Source organism: Haliotis asinina, chromosome 5, assembly GCF_037392515.1.
Source record: "Haliotis asinina isolate JCU_RB_2024 chromosome 5, JCU_Hal_asi_v2, whole genome shotgun sequence".
In the NCBI taxonomy this organism is placed as follows: Eukaryota; Metazoa; Mollusca; class Gastropoda; order Lepetellida; family Haliotidae; genus Haliotis; species Haliotis asinina.
This window is the reverse complement of record NC_090284.1, coordinates 78,692,843-78,700,071: the sequence shown is the minus strand read 5'-3', so window position 1 is coordinate 78,700,071 and position 7,229 is coordinate 78,692,843.

The following is a 7,229-nucleotide window of genomic DNA, read 5'->3' as shown; positions in this document are numbered from 1 at the left end:
ATGTTGGGCAACACTTTTTCACAATCCGTTGATGATGAAATGCTCTGACACATATGTCATTCGTCTTCTGCGGATGTGGTAATTTTCTGCAGGTCACTGGTTAGCCCAAGCCGGTTTATCTTCCAATTATTATTGCTGTGCGGTACGGCTCGGACACTTAATCCAGTGTTACTGCATGTCATTATGTTACAGTATAGCCAGTAGAACGTTGCTAAGGGAACCGAAATGTGTAAAGTCTATGTAGGGGCCACCAGCGACACACAAGACACACATAATTATCCGATTGCACATATGATGCCGAACGTGTCATTTCACCATTACACACATGATGATCACTGTGTCCTCATTAGATATCACACGCATGATGACGAATGCATGCTCTCTCTATCACACTAATGATCTCGAACGTGCCTGGTGGTTCTTGTCATGACAAGACCTGGTTTCCATTGCCTGCATGGGTGCGAGGTGTTAAATCTGATGGTTGCAGTCAAAGTTCTCATTGTTGACACTCGATCCCAGTTGTGTTTGCCTTCGTTCACACTCGATCCCACTTGTGTTTGTTTTCGTTGACATTCGACCCCAGTTGTGTTTGTGCTCGCTGACACAGGATTCCAGTTGAATTTGTCTTCGTTCATACTCGATCCCACTTGTGTTTGTCTTCGTTGACACTCGATCCCAGTTGTGTTTGTCTTCGGTGACTCTCGATCCCAGTTGTGTTTGTTTTCGGGAACATTCGATCCCAGTTGTGTGTGTGCTCGCTGACAGCCGATATGCCACTTGTGTTTGTCTTCGTTCACGCTCGATCCCACTTGAGTTTGCTTTAGTTGATACTTGATCCAAGTTGTGTTTATCTTCGTTGACGCTCAATCCCAGTTGTATTTGTCTTCATTGACATTAGATCCCACTTGTGTATGTGCTCACTGACACTCGATGCCAATTGTGTTTGTGCTCGCTGACACTCGATGCCAGGTATGTTTGCCTTCACTGGCACTCGACAGTGTCGTTCGTGCCGTGACTTCGTTGACACTCGTTTACGGTTGTGTTTGTCTTCGGTGACACATGATGAAAAGTACATCATGTACCTCGTTTTAACAATAAACGTACCTGTTTTGAAACCAAGGTGTTAGTGTAAACATTCTTTTTTCCACATTAAAGCAGAGAGAATATTGGAATGTGTACGCTAGCTCTAGGGAATATTGCAAGTGCAAAGATGAAATATAATCTTTTCAGGTAATATGATAATGTTAATCGGCGTTAAGTTAGGGTCTGCTAGTTAAAAAAAAATTAAATGTAGAGTTTACTTACTTTTTGACAACTGGAGACTGTTGTACAATTCCATGTTCCCGTCATTTAATAGACGGTAACACACACCTGATCATGGAAGCAGTGTATATCTAAATTTAGACCTGGTATCCATCTTCTCGTGGTAGCGAGCAAAGTCTTTCTACTCAGAATAACCTAACTATATCAGCATTAAATCTTGCGTCAATTTCCGAATCAGCAGGATCTGGAATTGAATTGAACTTTTTGCATTCATCAGGATAGTTATCAGACAAGTTGCTCAGGTCTAATTTTGTACGACATAATTACACGGGGATGTCCTCTGTGGGTAGCCCTGATCGTCATCTAGAGAGAACAAAGAGGATATCCGGAGGGGTGCTCCCTCAGACATCTCAGAATCAGGCAGTACTGAACAGCATAGACGGGAGGTGATGCTAGAGACGAGGGAATACAGGCACTGGCAGACGTGCTGCCATACGTGACGTAAGAAACTCACATCCATGCTCTGGCACACAGTCATACATCGTGTTACAGAGAAAGATACATCGTGTTACAGACAAAGATACATGGTGTTACAGACAGGGATATATGTCGTTACTGACAGGGATACATGGTGTAACAGACAAAGATACATGGTGTTGCAGGCGGGGATATTTGGTGTTAGAGACGGGGATACATGGTGTTACAGACAAAGATACATGGTGTTGCAGACGGGGATACATGGTGCTGGAGACAGGGATACATGGTGTAACAGACAAAGATACATGGTGTTGCAGACAGGGATATTTGGTGTTAGAGACGGGGATACATGGTGTTACAGACAAAGATACATGGTGTTGCAGACGGGGATACATGGTGCTGGAGACAGGGATACATGGTGTAACAGACAAAGATACATGGTGTTGCAGACGGGGATACATGGTGTTAGAGACAGGGATACATGGTGTAACAGACAAAGATACATGGTGTTGCAGACAGGGATACATGGTGCAAGAGAGGGATATATGGTGTAAGAGACGGGGATACATGGTGTTACTGACAGGGATACATGGTGTTAGAGACAGGGATACATGGTGTTAGAGACGGGGATACATGGTGTTACAGACAAAGATACATGGTGTTGCAGACGGGGATACATGGTGCAAGAGAGGGATATATGGTGTTAGAGACGGGGATACATGGTGTTACAGACAAAGATACATGGTGTTGCAGACGGGGATACATGGTGCTGGAGACAGGGATACATGGTGTAACAGACAAAGATACATGGTGTTGCAGACAGGGATACATGGTGCAAGAGAGGGATATATGGTGTAAGAGACGGGGATACATGGTGTTAGAGATAGGGATACATGGTGTTAGAGACAGGGATACATGATGTTGCAGACGGGGATACATGGTGCAAGAGAGGGATATATGGTGTTAGAGACAGGGATACATGGTGTACGAGACGGGGATACATGGTGTTAGAGACAGGGAGACATGGTGTTAGAGACAGAGATACATGGTGTTACAAAGATACATGATGTTGCAGACGGGGATACATGGTGCAAGAGAGGGATATATGGTGTTAGAGACAGGGATACATGATGTTACTGATAGGGATACATGGTGTAAGAGACGGGGATACATGGTGCTGGAGACAGGGATACATGGTGTAACAGACAAAGATACATGGTGTTGCAGACAGGGATACATGGTGCAAGAGAGGGATATATGGTGTAAGAGACGGGGATACATGGTGTTACTGACAGGGATACATGGTGTTAGAGACAGGGATACATGGTGTTAGAGACGGGGATACATGGTGTTACAGACAAAGATACATGGTGTTGCAGACGGGGATACATGGTGCAAGAGAGGGATATATGGTGTTAGAGACGGGGATACATGGTGTTACAGACAAAGATACATGGTGTTGCAGACGGGGATACATGGTGCTGGAGACAGGGATACATGGTGTAACAGACAAAGATACATGGTGTTGCAGACAGGGATACATGGTGCAAGAGAGGGATATATGGTGTAAGAGACGGGGATACATGGTGTTAGAGATAGGGATACATGGTGTTAGAGACAGGGATACATGGTGTTGCAGACGGGGATACATGGTGCAAGAGAGGGATATATGGTGTTAGAGACAGGGATACATGGTGTTACTGACAGGGATACATGGTGTAAGAGACGGGGATACATGGTGTTAGAGACAGGGAGACATGGTGTTAGAGACAGGGATACATGGTGTTACAAAGATACATGATGTTGCAGACGGGGATACATGGTGCAAGAGAGGGATATATGGTGTTGGAGACAGGGATACATGATGTTACTGATAGGGATACATGGTGTAAGAGACGGGGATACATTTTGTAAGAGACGGGGATACATGGTGTTAGAGACAGGGATACATGGTGTTAGAGACAGGGATACATGGTGTTAGAGACAGGGAGACATGGTGTTAGAGACGGGGATACATGACGTAAGAGACGTCATGGGGTGGATTGAAGGGTAGATTGAAAACTATTTTAAGGGCACTGTCATGGGGTGGATTGAAGTGCACTGTAGGTGCAGTGTCACAGGGTTCATTGAACTATATTTGAGGTGTAGTGTAACCGGGTTGACTGAAGTTTATTATAGGTGCACTGTCACAGGATTTGAGCGAAGTGTGTAACTGGGTTGACTGAAGTGTATTATAGGTCCACTGTCACAGGATTTGAGCGAAGTGTGTAACTGGGTTGACTGAAGTGTATTATAGGTCCACTGTCACAGGATTTGAGCGAAGTGTGTAACTGGGTTGACTGAAGTGTATTATAGGTCCACTGTCACAGGATTTGAGCGAAGTGTGTAACTGGGTTGACTGAAGTGTATTATAGGTCCACTGTCACAGGATTTGAGCGAAGTGTGTAACTGGGTTGACTGAAGTGTATTATAGGTCCACTGTCACAGGATTTGAGCGAAGTGTGTAACTGGGTTGACTGAAGTGTATTATAGGTCCACTGTCACAGGATTTGAGCGAAGTGTGTAACTGGGTTGACTGAAGTGTATTATAGGTCCACTGTCACAGGATTTGAGCGAAGTGTGTAACTGGGTTGACTGAAGTGTATTATAGGTCCACTGTCACAGGATTTGAGCGAAGTGTGTAACTGGGTTGACTGAAGTGTATTATAGGTCCACTGTCACAGGATTTGAGCGAAGTGTGTAACTGGGTTGACTGAAGTGTATTATAGGTCCACTGTCACAGGATTTGAGCGAAGTGTGTAACTGGGTTGACTGAAGTGTATTATAGGTCCACTGTCACAGGATTTGAGCGAAGTGTGTAACTGGGTTGACTGAAGTGTATTATAGGTCCACTGTCACAGGATTTGAGCGAAGTGTGTAACTGGGTTGACTGAAGTGTATTATAGGTCCACTGTCACAGGATTTGAGCGAAGTGTGTAACTGGGTTGACTGAAGTGTATTATAGGTCCACTGTCACAGGATTTGAGCGAAGTGTGTAACTGGGTTGACTGAAGTGTATTATAGGTCCACTGTCACAGGATTTGAGCGAAGTGTGTAACTGGGTTGACTGAAGTGTATTATAGGTCCACTGTCACAGGATTTGAGCGAAGTGTGTAACTGGGTTGACTGAAGTTTATGATAGGTACACTGTGACCGGGTTGATTGAAGTTTAATACAGATGCAGTGTCACAGGGTTGGTTGAAGTTTATTAAAGGTGCACTGTCACAGGGCTGATTGAGATTTATTATAGGTGCAGTGGCACAGGGTAGACTGAGATTTATTATAGGTGCACAATCACATGGTTGATTGAAGCTTACTATAGGTGCACTGTCACAGGGTTGAATGAGGTTTATCATAGGTGCAGTGTCACGCGGTTCATGGAAGTTTAATGTGGGTGCAGTGTCATAGGGCTGATTGAAGTTTCTTATAGATGCACTATCACAGGGTTGATTGAAGCTCACTATAGGTGCAGTGTCAAGTGGCTGAATGAGGTTTATTATAGGTGCAGTGTCACAGGATTGATAGAAGTTTATTCTAGTTACACCGTCACAGGGTTTATTGAAGTTTACTGTAGGTGCAGTATCACAAAATTGACTGATGTTTATTATAGATGCAGTGTCACAGGGTTGACGCAGTTTGTTATAGGTGGAGTGTCACAGGGTTGATTTAAGTCTATGATAGATGTAATGTTACAGGGTTGAGGACTGTCTAATGTGGGTGCACTTTAACGGTTTTCATGGAATCTGAATGAGTGGGCACTCGCGCGGTATTGCGTGAAGTTTATGAGTTATTTACTCACGCACATGATACGTTCACAGGGAGGTTGCAGGAGAGGTAGAAGTAGTTATGATACGTTCACAGGGAGGTTGTAGGAGAGGTAGAAGTAGTTATGATACGTTCACAGGGAGGTTGTAGGAGAGGTAGAAGTAGTTATGATACGTTCACAGGGAGGTTGCAGGAGAGGTAGAAGTAGTTATGATACGTTCACAGGGAGGTTGCAGGAGAGGTAGAAGTAGTTATGATACGTTCACAGGGAGGTTGTAGGAGAGGTAGAAGTAGCCATGATACGTTCACAGGGAGGTTGTAGGAGAGGTAGAAGTAGCTATGATACGTTCACAGGGAGGTTGTAGGAGAGGTAGAAGTAGTTATGATACGTTCACAGGGAGGTTGTAGGAGAGGTAGAAGTAGTTATGATACGTTCACAGGGAGGTTGTAGGAGAGGTAGAAGTAGTTATGATACGTTCACAGGGAGGTTGTAGGAGAGGTAGAAGTAGTTATGATACGTTCACAGGGAGGTTGTAGGAGAGGTAGAAGTAGTTATGATACGTTCACAGGGAGGTTGCAGGAGAAGTAGAAGTAGTTATGATACGTTCACAGGGAGGTTGCAGGAGAGGTAGAAGTAGTTATGATACGTTCACAGGGAGGTTGCAGGAGAGGTAGAAGTAGTTATGATACGTTCACAGGGAGGTTGTAGGAGAGGTAGAAGTAGTTATGATACGTTCACAGGGAGGTTGCAGGAGAGGTAGAAGTAGTTATGATACGTTCACAGGGAGGTTGCAGGAGAGGTAGAAGTAGTTATGATACGTTCACAGGGAGGTTGCAGGAGAGGTAGAAGTAGTTATGATACGTTCACAGGGAGGTTGTAGGAGAGGTAGAAGTAGTTATGATACGTTCACAGGGAGGTTGCAGGAGAGGTAGAAGTAGTTATGATACGTTCACAGGGAGGTTGCAGGAGAGGTAGAAGTAGTTATGATACGTTCACAGGGAGGTTGTAGGAGAGGTAGAAGTAGTTATGATACGTTCACAGGGAGGTTGCAGGAGAGGTAGAAGTAGTTATGATACGTTCACAGGGAGGTTGCAGGAGAGGTAGAAGTAGTTATGATACGTTCACAGGGAGGTTGCAGGAGAGGTAGAAGTAGTTATGATACGTTCACAGGGAGGTTGTAGGAGAGGTAGAAGTAGTTATGATACGTTCACAGGGAGGTTGTAGGAGAGGTAGAAGTAGCTATACGTTCACAGGGAGGTTGTAGGAGAGGTAGAAGTAGTTATGATACGTTCACAGGGAGGTTGCAGGAGAGGTAGAAGTAGTTATGATACGTTCACAGGGAGGTTGTAGGAGAGGTAGAAGTAGTTATGATACGTTCACAGGGAGGTTGTAGGAGAGGTAGAAGTAGTTATACGTTCACAGGGAGGTTGTAGGAGAGGTAGAAGTAGTTATGATACGTTCACAGGGAGGTTGCAGGAGAGGTAGAAGTAGTTATACGTTCACAGGGAGGTTGTAGGAGAGGTAGAAGTAGTTATGATACGTTCACAGGGAGGTTGCAGGAGAGGTAGAAGTAGTTATACGTTCACAGGGAGGTTGCAGGAGAGGTAGAAGTAGTTATGATACGTTCACAGGGAGGTTGTAGGAGAGGTAGAAGTAGTTATACGTTCACAGGGAGGTTGTAGGA